We start from the raw sequence: 13,463 nt of genomic DNA, 5'->3' as shown, positions 1-13,463 counted from the left end.
CGTATTACCATCATCATCGTACCTTCGCGGAAGGTGTCGGTAGGTGTTCTTAGCGGAATGAATAAGGCATACCGGCAAGACAAGATGAATTGAATTCGTGGCCGTAGCTGGTAGCTTTGAGCGTGAAGTGAATGGAAGAGGCAAATGTTAGGAAGCAGCTTTTAGAAGTTGCTTTCAATTGGATTAGATGATCTCTAATGCTTTGGATGTACAGTTGGATGAACTGTTCTGTGAAGAAAGGGATGAAGACTCGGTGTCCTTTGATGGTCGGGTTCGAGTTTCGATTTGAATATTTCCCCGTCTGGTGGTCTCGTGGCTTGCATTTATTATTGAAACCTGTCAGGGTTTCCTGATGTAGACGTCTGAAATTAAAATTTCATCAAGAGTAGCCAGGATAAGGCCTTAGAAAAAGAGCTTGAACAGTTGCTAGAATTCTAGGAAGAGACAAGACTTTAAATTTCCAGTTTTATACCTCCAACAAACTTATTTCAACAATCTAGATTTGCCTCAAATTAACCCCCTAATAGCTGTATCACTTCTTGTCCGCTTCTTCCATTCAAAGCGAATCTTCTTCTCCGGTGCACTACCATCGACTACCTCGAGCCACAGGAAGCCTTGATTTACTTTCAATTTTTGCAACATAATTCAGAATTTATTACCCCAACCTGTTCGCTCCGGTCGCAATCAGCTGCGGGTGGCCCGATGGTGTGAAACATTGTCGCAGCAGTGAAGTGTGTACCATCATCTTTCCCAAAAATGAGCCTCCACCGCTTGGGGGGAGACTTTGGCTCCTTCTTTGGTCTTTTTTGAGGGTGCGCGTCAATAGTTGTCGTCCACAGTTGTTCACCAGCTGATCGAAAGTGTGGGGTTTATTAATTTATAAAACAATGATTGCGCTTTTGCCATTTTTGGGTAACCTTGCTCAACGTGCGTGTCACTTTCGTGCATGCCACTCAGTCTAAGCACCCACTCTGTCAGGTGCTCGAACTGGGTACTCGAACCATCCACCGGTGCTCGAAATGGAATTTGATGGCACGTATGAGCAGAAGGTCGAATGGTTTTTGGTGCTGCAAAGGTAAATAGCGATAATTGCTCACCAAAATCCCGTTGACAACATCCACCCGGAGTATGGCCTTGGGAATGAATGTCGGGAATTGGCTGTTTTATGTCCATCGAGCTGTCATATCAGCCGTTCGATCGAGACAACTTGACCTACGTTCGCCGGCGTAGCTTTCACACCCCTGATCGGTCAAGGTTTTGCGGCTGTGTTAGGTGTTCAATTTTCCTGAACGGAAATCTTCCTAATTCATAATCGCGTTACAAACTCGAGTGCACTCGAGTTCACCGTGCGCGATAATCATGCGTTCACCAGGGACACTGCATCCCTTGCGCAGGGTTAGATAATCGGTTAGCCGAGCAGCGAGAAGACATGCTCGATGATTTATGTTGATCGCAAACAGCGGCAGCGATCCGCGATAATGATGATCAGACCGTACTGCCGCCGTTCGGCTGGCGATCGATATCCCATCGGTTGTGGGTTTTTGTTGGCAATTGAAAAAGAAGAAGAGCCCCCCTGCGAGATCGTTTTGTCCCCCCTTGGTTCGTGATACCATTTGACGACGGTTTCTTAACGATGGTTTCGATGACGGAGCGAATGTTCGAAACCGTTGGGCATGGGGCTATGAAGGAAGGTAGCAATTCGGCTCCAAATTGCCAGGTTCTGTCATTGATCGATGCAGATCGTGCCGGGATCATTAGACGTCATTGGCAAGGGGTTTGTTTTTTTCGTTCGCTACCGAATAAGGCTTTCCTTTCGCTCGTCTTTACAACCGATAAGTGAGGTGACGCTTGCAGCGAGGTTACCGCATGGTACTAAAGGATGCTAGTGCGATCGGTACAATCGGTCGCCCTTATTGTGTTGCTAATTTTGTAATTGCAATTATGTTTTGCTATATTTACTATAAAAGTATAAATCTGCTTTAGCTTAACATAAAATATCAAAGAAATAGCTTAAGAAATGATAGTATACTTCAATTTGCAACTGACAGCAATATATACTAATCGAATGTACTAAATAGCGCCTAAAAAGTAGGCAATGGTCTTACGATCGATCAATCATATTTAAATTTGAATTAATTCTAATAAGGTTTAAAATGCATTTTTTATTTCTTAAATACATTTTCAATAACAAAAAGCTTCCGTCAACGGATTACAATGAATGTCTGCCTTCATTACCTCCGAAATGGTCCAAATAATAATAAATGAAATCAACATCATGGTTTTATGATTACTTCAAATAGAAAATTACATGTATCATTAATCCCCCATTTGGTGGGATACAAGTGTACCATTAAACCCCCTTTTTTCCCTTCAACCCATCACAATTGGTTCGCCCGTAAGCCGAGACCGAGAATGGATTACATCAATCCATCCAGATGCTCAACAACAACCAACCCCGGCTCACACCGATCGCACATTATGAAAGAGTTCGGAAGCGAAACGTTTCACGAAACGCCAGTTCTCCACACCCTCCCCCAGCCTCTGGTTGTTGCCAGCTGATCAAATATATCCCAAAATGAGCAGCTGGAATGTCCGCTCGGGCTAATAAGGCGGACACGGACCGATCATTACGCTTCTGGTAGCTGGTGTTTGAGATGCAAATAATTTTCGGTAGGTACTCGAATCGGTTTGCTTTTCATCATCGGTCGAAAGCGTGTGGGGAGTGCGTGTGCCTTGCACACTGCTGGGGCGGTTTGGTGCGAGAAGGATTTTGTGTTATTGTTCGGGTGGAATAAGCTCGCGGGGTGTGGTTTGGTGAATAGACAGTATGAAAAAAGGAATGTTCAAAGCGCCGACGGATGTCACGAAAATTTCAATCAAATCTGAAAAGCAAAATTGAAAGCTTCTAATTGAAAATCGATCTAAAGTAGATGAAATATGATGAAAAAAATCCTGAAGCGTGCAATAATCCCTCAACATTTAATTATGGCGCACCACGATCGTCGTCTCGTGCAGGAGTTGAAATAAAGCCATAAAAAGGCAAAAACCCCCTTTACTAAGTGCCCTTCAACGGGCCGGCCAATAAATTGAGCCCCCAACGTAACGAGCTACGAGGTACGATGGAGCAATAAAATGATCTAATTTGCATGCCATGTACGCAGTGCAAAAGTGTGTCTTGTGCGTTTTGCATTCTAAATCCATTTTGTCCATCGGATTTTAAGAATAATGTTTCATTGAGCATAAAACCTATTTGCTGTTGAATTTGTTCGCTCCGTTTCACCAGCGCGTCAGGTGGAAATTTTTTTCCGGTGTTCTTGCTTCACAGCATTTTCCACGCCATGCAATCAGACAAGCAGTCGGGTTTTTTCCCTCTTCGCTGTCGATAGCAATCGGAACGAACCGAAACGTTGATGGAAACGAGAGCAAAAACGCAACGATCCATAAACTCGGGTATCCAGCTCAAGCTACCTACCTGCCTGCTCGTCGATTGCACCGGGAACTGGGCGCACTGAGCACACAATCACCCACCCCGGGGGTTTGCGGTACGCCCGAAACGGTTTCATCAGTGTTTATTTATATTTAATCAGATAATTTTTAGGTTAATGCATTGCAAAAAAAACAGGTGCTGATGCTGCCTGTGCAGCCTACCACCATTCCCAAATCCGCGCCAAAGTGTTGCTAATCGTGTCGTAAGGATCACCTGCTCTTTCTATTTCCCACATAGGTGGGTGCAAACCTATACACACCCAAATATACATTGTTTCATCGGGTCTAAACAAACGTAGAGGTTCTCTTGAAAGCAACAATTGAAATTTAAATAATTCAAAAGATTATCTGCCCGTTGTTTTTTTTTTGCCCGGTAATGGTGGTTGCTGATGGCCGGTTTCGAGAAAATTGGTTGTGGAGGGAAAATAAACAAACACACACACACACACGATCGATCAGTCAATTATGCTGCTGGGGGAGTGGAAAACCAAAACATAAAAGCTCTGTTTTTCTTCGACATGTTTACCTCCATCAACCGCTGATCGGCGCTAGAGGCCTTTCCTTATCCATATCGATCCGTCTCGGCTTTATCGTGCGGTTGTTGTTAGGGTGTAAAGTAAAATGTTCCTACCGCATGGGGAGTAATGACAGTGCTTTAATGGCATCAAATGCTGGTCTGCACGGCTGTTATGTCGCACGGTTTAATGTCATCCCGTGGGATAGTGGACCATTCCGGGATGTTGACTAAGGGGTTAATGTTTTTCTTTTGGAATGTGTTTTTCTGTTCCGCTGGTGGTTAATAGAGAGGTTGTTTTATTACTTTTATTTAAATACAAATAAAAAAAGATATTTTTATTTTATTTTTTGATAATTGTCACTAATGTAATTAAAAAATATTTAAAATTCAAATAAAATAGCATAATAATAAATAAAGTATAATTATATTTTTCCTCTCTGAAAATACTTCTAATAAACTTTAGGTAACTTGAGTGGTTTATGTGGTCAGAAGTGTTTCTACAGGGTGTCCCATGCTTTTTAGCAAAATACCCTGTATTGAGATAATCTTCATCTTGGCTTAACATCCCTTTTAGGTCATGGGAGTCATATAAAGGCAGTACGCCCTAATAAATCCTTGCTGCAAAAGAATGGTCCGGATGAGATTTGATACCTGGTCGTGCTTGTGTGAAGATCGGCACCGCTATCATCTCAGCCACCAAATCAGGCCCATTAATTTGGGTAAAGCGATCAAGATTAGTGAGATGTGTTGAAATGATGATAACATCTTTATCGACACTTCGTAAACCTACAGGAGTGTGATTTCGTGCGAATGGAAAATTATAAAACCTGATTGGATAATTAAACGAACGTCCGAAATAGACTACCGTTCATCGAGCCACCGTCACCATTTAATGGCTTCTGTCTTTTTATGAAATTTGCACCGAACATGCACAAAATTAGTCGGTGGTAAACATAATTTTTATCTTCAATTTAAATACAAACCCAATGGTTCGCATTCGCTTTAGCAAATCGCTCACGTGTGCTCATAGCGGTGCGTATTGAGTGATCTTGAACTGCCGGGCTAGCCGGCATCGATCGGGCACGGGAAGACAATTCCCTCCGCCAAAGCGAAAGGGAAGCAACCCCACAGAACAAACGCATCATCGCACCATTATACATTCTCTTTTACCCTTCGAAAGCGCATAGGATTCGAACGGAAAAAAGGCAAAACAAACCCCATCGTCATCATCGTCAGTAGGTGGTACGTGGGAGAGCTTGCCGACTTAAAATTGCCCCTATTTGCCGTGAGACCAACCGGGGTGGGCAACAATTTGTCTAGCCGATCGTCAGAGTTCAGGCTAGATTTGTCGGAAAGTTTGTAAGAGTGCACGCTACACACTAATACGTCTGGTTGAGTGATTTATTAACACTCTACCACCAGCCGTATCAGGGTAAACATTTTAAATATTTGTAAACGCATTATCTTTAGACACCTTGGTTAGCTTCGACACCTCAACTCTATGAACCTGGCAGCCGGCCGTCAGTAAACTGTAACCATAGTAACCTGCAAGGTATATGGATGTAGAAGGTAGAGTTGTTTAGAGCAAATTGACATTTCTCGACCTGACATAACAGTTCCGTGGTGATCGAGGGGAAGGGTATTGAGAAGAGTGATGGCAGCGTCGGAGGAGGCGCCGGTGGTGGTATCGCTTGCGATTTTTTGACGAAAAATGCAACCAAATATCGTCAATCTTCTGTGGAACAACATTTAATATGCGAAGATGACCCATAAATTAGTGAAATTGCTCAAGGGATTGAGAATCGAGGCTGTTTGTTCATGTTTGTTGCCCCATATCATATGTTTTTGTAAACAAACTCTGACATAACTCGACTAAAATGTCGCCCTGTCAAATCGATAAAAATCCACCTTCTAAATACATACACCTTGAGTAACCTGTAAATTGTAATGTCAAAAAGATATAGCAGAGACAAGGTGTATGTATTTAGAAGGTGGATTTTTATCGATTTGACAGGGCGACATTTTAGTCGAGTTATGTCAGAGTTTGTTTACAAAAACATATGGTATGGGGCTACCAACATGAACAAACAGCCTCGATTCTCAGTCCTATGAGCAATTTCGCTAATTTATGGGTCATCTTCGCATATTAAGTGTTGTCCCACAGACGATTGACGATATTTGGTTGCATTTTTCGTCAAAAAATCGCAAGCGATACCACCACTGGCGCCTCCTCCGACGCTGCCGTCACTCTTCTCAATACCCTTCCCCTTGATCACCTCGGAACTGTTATGTCAGGTCGAGAAATGTCAATTTGCTCTAAACAACTCTACCTTCTATATCTACATACCTTGTAGCAGAGAGAAAGACGGAAAAACCTTGGCTCCGTTCATTCTGACTAATTAAAGTAAAATATATCACTGTTTACATATTATAAAATTTAATTTTATTCTTTGTTAAATCATACAATATTTTGTATACTAAATTTAACGGACCAACTTATGGTCGAAACTTCTTTCTCGTTGCTTTCAATTATTAAAGCTTTAAATGGCTTGTACTTTGCTGCGAAAAACAAAACAACACATTATCACGCTTATCTTTCATCCACAGCTCAGCTCAAGCTTAACCGTACACCGTTGTAGCTACACCTGACAGCAATCAACCAGACAGACAGACAAGATCGCATGGAAAACCCCTGCCGCAATGGTTGGTGACCGATAACACTTTTCCGGCACGTTGCATTTTCCCAGGCGAATTGAACGGCAACGAACCTCCCCCCCACTGCTTTGCCATTGTACGCCGTGCACACACATGTGACATCTTGATTTGAGGCTACACTCACACGTGGTGGTACGCAGGTGGTACAGCCGAAACCCGAAACAGTGAAATAAACTCCGACATGAATGTGTGAACTGTTGAAAGTACAACCACTGTGCCATCTGTCAAACGAATTTACCGTTGCACGAACTTTGTTTTTCGCGTTTGACGTTTTAAAAGCGACGCTATGGAAAACGCGCCTTTTTCCTGTATATTCTGAACTCTGCGACACGACTAACATCTCAGCTATCGAATGTGCTAATAAAGTTTCTTTTGTGTTGTAAACGTAAAACATATTTGGCCACCTCTTTAGTTTTCCACCCTCGCCAACAGGTTATGGGCCCAGTGCATCGTGGACAACATAAAGTTTTGCGGTTTACTGTAGCAGGAAAGTGACTTTTGGTGAATTAGCATCCTGGTGTTATCCGTAGTGTGTGTGTTTGGAAAGAATACGCGATGGCGGAAACACATGTTTCGATTGAGAAGCTGAGTGACCAGAACTACACGGTTTGGAAGTTTAAGATGCGGCTCCTTTTGTCACGTGATAAAGTACTGCACGTTGTGACGGAGGAGCAGCCGGAGGCCCCTGATGCCAAATGGCTAGCCGACGATGAGAAGGCGAGGGCCCTGATCGGCTTGGCATTGGATGACAGCCAGCTTATTCATGTCATGCAGACGAATACGGCGAAAGAGATGTGGGACGCTCTGAAAGGCTATCACGAGCGGTCATCCCTTTCGAGCAAGATTCATGTAATGCGCCAAATGTTTGCCACCAAGATGCCGGAAAGTGGAAACATGGCTGAGCACCTGAAAGAACTTACTTCGTTACGTCTCCGACTGATAGCCCTTGGTGAGGAAATGAAGGAGCTCTCCTTCGTTGCCCTGATGCTGTCCAGTCTACCGAAATCTTACGACGGTCTGATAACAGCATTGGAGAGTAGGCCGGATGCTGACCTAACAGTAGATTTTGTTAAAGGGAAGTTGCTGGACGAAGGGCGTCGGCGTGCGAATGGCGTAGATGAAGAAAAGGCTCTGTACTCTGGGAAATATGGTGCTAGCAATAAACCCAGTGGAAAGAAAAAGAAGAAGATGCAGTGCCACTACTGCAGGCAGGACGGGCATTTCCGAAGAGACTGTAAAAAGTTGGCTGCGGACAAAAAGGAGAGAGGAGTTCGTGAATCAGCGAACGTCACTGTGGAAGAAAAACAACACAATAGTATGGGTCTGTGTTTGTTCCTTGGGAAGGCACAAACTAAAGGACTATGGTGCTTTGATTCGGGTGCGACTTCCCATATGACGAACGATACATCTATTTTACACCACATTGACAAATCGAAGCGGTCTACTATCTCCTTGGCCAATGGACGAGTCATCAAGTCGGCGGGTGTCGGAAGCAGTAGTTTGGTGTCGGTGAATGGAAATGGTGCTCGAATGAACGTTTCGCTAGACAACGTTTGCCACGTGCCTTCGCTCACAACAAACCTTCTATCGGTTAGCAAAATTGCCGATTTAGGTTTTGAAGTTGTGTTTGACAAGGCTGGCTGCCGGGTTAGAAAAGGTGAAAAGGTGGTATTAGTTGGCGAACGACAAGGCGGTCTGTATCACTTGAAGCGTTATTCGGAGCATGCAATGCTCGTCGAGCCTACTTGTGGAGTTTCCTGTCTACACCTGTGGCATCGTCGATTTGGGCACCGTGACACGGAAGCAGTAATGAAGATTGTGAAAAACAACATGGGAAGCGGTTTGAAAATTGACCGGTGTAACGCAAAGTCCGTATGCGGACCGTGCTGCGAGGGCAAGATGAGCCGTGAATCCTTCCCTAAGGTTTCATCTTCGAGGGCTTCTGCTGTTGGCGAACTGGTGCACACGGACCTGGGAGGCCCAATGGAAATACCCACAGTGCGCGGCAGTCGGTTCTACATGATCATGGTAGATGACTACAGTCGTTATACGGTTATCTATCTGATGCAGAACAAGTACGATGCTGAGGATCGAATTAGAGAATACTGTGCTCTGGTAAAAACACAGTTTGGTAACTTCCCTAAGGTCATTCGGTCAGATGGTGGTGGCGAGTATGGAAGTAATTCTTTGCGAAAATTCTTTGTAGATCACGGCATGGTACATCAACAAACGGCACCGTATTCGCCGCAGCAGAACGGAGTGGCCGAGCGCAAAAACAGGTACCTAGTTGAGATGATGCGCTGCATGCTGGCAGATTCGGGCTTAGATAAGGTGTTCTGGGGTGAAGCGATTTCGACTGCCTGCTACCTGCAAAATCGCTTGCCATCATCCTCAGTGGCATTAACACCTTTTGAGCTGTGGTACCGAAAGAAGCCCTCGTACGAACATCTTCGTGTATTTGGATCGGAGGCTTTTGTGCACGTTCCAAAAGAAAAACGCAGAAAGCTTGACAAAAGAGCTGACAAATTGGTGTTCGTTGGTTATGAGGATGGTCAGAAGGCTTACCGTTTTGTGAACCTGCTAACGAAAAGAATCACCATTAGCAGAGATGCCAAGTTTTTGGAACAGTGCGAGAAACAGAACGTGCCAAAGCCGAAGCTGACACCGTCAGGAGGAGTAGTGGAATTTCCACTTGTATCAACTCCACCTCCTCAATCGGAGGAACCGATCGTCATCGAAGAAAGCGTGAACTTAGATGCATCGCAGTACGAAAGTGCGACCGAAGACGATCCGACGAATGAACCTTCGTTTCATGCATTCCCTTTGGATGAGGTTGTACGTAAATCGACTAGAGCGACCAAGGGAATTGCACCGATTCGTTTGATAGAGGAAGCGTATACGGCAAGAAAAGCGGAAATAGCGGTGGAACCCAAAAATCTCAATGAAGCTCTGGCCTGTGATGCTCATGCCGAATGGAGATCGGCAATGGAAAGTGAGCTGAAATCACACAATGAAAATGGGACTTGGGATGCCTTAGTGGAGCTGCCTGCAGGACGGAAAGTGGTAGGTTGCCGCTGGGTCTTCAAATTGAAGCGGAACGCAGCTGGAGAAATAACCAAACATAAGGCCCGTCTGGTAGCTCAAGGCTATACTCAGCAGTTCGGCGAGGACTATGACCAGGTCTTTGCTCCCGTTACCAGCTATACGACTCTTCGAATGTTGCTTGCCCTGGCTTCCAAATTGAAAATGACACTTCGTCATTTTGATATCAAAACTGCCTATTTGTACGGTGATCTAGACCAAGAGTTGTACATGCGACAACCACCAGGCTATGCAGAGAAAGGAAAAGAACATTTGGTGTGCCGTCTAAAGAAAAGCATCTATGGACTGAAGCAGTCTGCACGATGCTGGAACCTAAAACTGCATAGTGTCCTAGTGAAGAAGAATTTCCAGCAAAGTGATGCGGATAAGTGTTTGTACACAAAAGTCGTTAAAGGGAAGAAAGTTTACATCCTAGTATACGTAGACGACTTAATGGTAGGGTGTGTAGATGAAACTATTATCGACACTGTATACCAAACCTTAAGTGACCTTTTTGAAATGACTGATCTCGGAAAAGTGAGTTATTTCTTGGGACTCGAAATCAAACAGAAAAATGGTGATTATAGTGTTAGCCTCGAAAACTATATTGAAAAACTAATCCATAAGTTTGGTTTGAGTGATGCAAAAGTTGCAAAAACGCCTATGGACGAAGGGTTTTTGAAAGTACAGGACAAGAGCGCAACTTTGGATGATCAAACTCAGTATAGAAGTCTTGTTGGTGGTCTGTTGTATATATCGGTGTGTGCGCGACCCGATATTGCGGTTAGTACGGGCATACTCGGTCGAAAAGTGAGTGCGCCTACTGAAGCATACTGGGTGGCAGCCAAACGCGTCGTTCGGTACTTAAAGGCAACTAAGCATTGGCGGTTGATGTATGACGGACGTGGTGATGGCTTGATCGGATATTCAGATGCCGACTGGGCCGGCGATGCCAACACGCGGAAGTCAACAACAGGATACGTGTTCTGCTACGCAGGAGGAGCTGTGTCTTGGGCCAGCCGCAAGCAGACGAGTGTCACGTTATCCTCCATGGAATCGGAGTACGTTGCTCTGAGTGAGGCTACACAAGAATCGATCTGGCTTCGTCGGTTGTTGAACGACATGGGCGAGCACGTAAAGGGACCGATAACAATTATGGAAGACAACCAGAGTTGTATTCAATTTGTTAACTCCGATCGGACCAATCGTCGCTCGAAGCATATTGAGACGAAGGAGCATTTCGTCAAGCAGCAGTGTGCGTCAGGACTTCTGACGCTTGAATACTGTCCCACGGCAGATATGTTAGCTGACGTTCTCACTAAACCCCTGGGAACCATAAAGCAACGAAGGTTTTCAGGAATGCTGGGACTGTCGACGAATGATGGCACAATTAGTTGAGGAGGAGTGTTGAAAGTACAACCACTGTGCCATCTGTCAAACGAATTTACCGTTGCACGAACTTTGTTTTTCGCGTTTGACGTTTTAAAAGCGACGCTATGGAAAACGCGCCTTTTTCCTGTATATTCTGAACTCTGCGACACGACTAACATCTCAGCTATCGAATGTGCTAATAAAGTTTCTTTTGTGTTGTAAACGTAAAACATATTTGGCCACCTCTTTAGTTTTCCACCCTCGCCAACATGAACATCACCTTCAAGCTGAGTTTCCCCCACCCAACCGGGGGAGACTGATTTTACTGTTCAGAGTGAGAGGCTCTGAGATTTGTCGCAAAATCATGTTAGCCCTAATTATGGCTTATTTTATCTTGTGTCTAATCGTACCGCCGCAAGCCACAGCTGCCAACATCTGTTTGCTGGATGGCTTTGTGGGATGCATTTGTGTGTATGTGTCTGTGGTGAATCCCCTCCGATGACGTCCCTGGGATGCAGCAGATGAAAAATGAGACAAAACGTTGACCGCAGAACCATGCACACACCAGACCGTTTCCTAATAAAACGGTCTCTGTACACACACAAAATGCATTCGGCACGCGCATCTTCAATGCAGTGGAACGAATGCATATGACCGGCGTTCAATAATCGGCACACACACACACGTCCCGGTGGCGGCCTGGTTGTGGTGACGAAACACGTTGTTCCAACGACAATCACCGGCAGAAAACCGTTCGGCGGGGACACGCTATGCTCCATTCTCGTTCCTTCTTGCTGCAGCTGAATTCATGTTGCACAATTTAAAAGCTCATACATAGTTTGCATTGCAACGAAAAAACCATGGCAACCAAAAATGCTGCTGGTCGTCGCCGACCGATTAAAGTCGGTTGACAACATGGATGGACCGTTTGGTGCGTTTGCTGCACGATACAAAGAGCCCGTTAATATTTACACAGTGAAAGGAATGACTGTGAAACGACGTGCTATTCCAACGCTGGATGAAACGAGCTGTAATCTGTAGTGTGGCCATGCTTATCTTCTAACAATACAAAAAATGAACCCGATCATTAATCAATCATATGGGTGCTTATCATTCTGCCACCAAAAATATTGCCGTCCCTCTCTCTCTATAATAAAAATCGGGACTATACTCGCGTCCCCCCAATTTATGTATAAGGAAACGACGAGGATGGGATTCGAACCCACGCGTGCAGAGCACATTGGATTAGCAGTCCAACGCCTTAACCTCTCGGCCACCTCGTCTGTTGTCCATTGCGTGTGCAGACGGACGTGTGGGTTCTCTGGCGCTTGTGCGTATCGGTGCGTAAAGAAAATCGATGCGAATAAGTAAGTTTGTGTAAATACTACACAATTAAAATAATTATAAACATTTCCGACTTTTTAGATGTATCACATCATATATTTTTTAGAAAATTTGAAAATTTGTTCTCTTCCCTTAAATTAGAAAAATATTTACGTTCCTTATTTATGAATATTTTTTCAAAGGTTTTTTTCAAAGGTAAAGTGTTAGATTTTTTTACGACCTTGTAATAAGCTTAATCAACCTAACAACAGAGCGCATTTAGGGTGTGCCATTTTTTATAGTCATCATAACCTTACTTAAAAAAGATAAAATAAAGATTCCATACAATATCAGCATAGGAAAAATAGTTTAATAATTTTGAAGAGTTCAAAGCTCCCGAAGGACACAACAAATACGGGTGAGTTCTCCGTTGCTATTAATGCTTCCTTGTCGAGCAATATCTCATTGGATTGTAAGTAATTATTGTATGCCGATGTGAATATTAAAGCTTATAATTCCGCATTTTATCTAACACAAATGAAAATCAAAACCGATTGTTCAACCAATTTTTTTGATGGCCAACATTCCTGATCAAATCCCGAATCTCGCCCAAAGCGTTTCTCCATACGCAGGGCTGACTATCCAGCGACGTAGAACAAGGGAGTATTGTAAGCCAGAAATGGCAGGCCAAGGACTCGTGAGATTGTAAAGCCAAAGAAGAATAAGATTCTCGATAAAAACGATTACATATCCTATCCGTTAGTATCGCATCGCTGTAATTTTAGTTAGACCAGCTAGCACTGAGCTTACGTCTGCTTCTTATAACTTCTAATGTGGGCGTGATAATAAATTTTAAAAATCTCTTATTCAAATTTTCGAAAATTTGGAAAATATTTTTCAAATAATTTTCCTGAAGGAGCCATCCATAGCAATATTATCCAGCAAATCCATTCTAACCCTCTGCTGATGA

General features: G+C 43.9%; 1 non-coding gene across 1 annotated transcript; it reads right to left on the bottom strand.

Annotated features, from left to right (window-relative positions):
• Positions 1-12,371: 12,371 nt before the first annotated feature.
• On the bottom strand, positions 12,372-12,453 carry Trnas-gcu. Its single transcript has one exon. It is a non-coding gene; the product is annotated as a tRNA-Ser (tRNA).
• Between the last annotated feature and the right edge of the window lie 1,010 nt (positions 12,454-13,463).

Source organism: Anopheles stephensi, chromosome 2, assembly GCF_013141755.1.
Source record: "Anopheles stephensi strain Indian chromosome 2, UCI_ANSTEP_V1.0, whole genome shotgun sequence".
Classification (NCBI taxonomy): domain Eukaryota; kingdom Metazoa; phylum Arthropoda; class Insecta; order Diptera; family Culicidae; genus Anopheles; species Anopheles stephensi.
The sequence above is the reverse complement of the archived record's forward strand: the minus strand, read 5'-3'. Positions and strand labels throughout refer to the sequence as shown.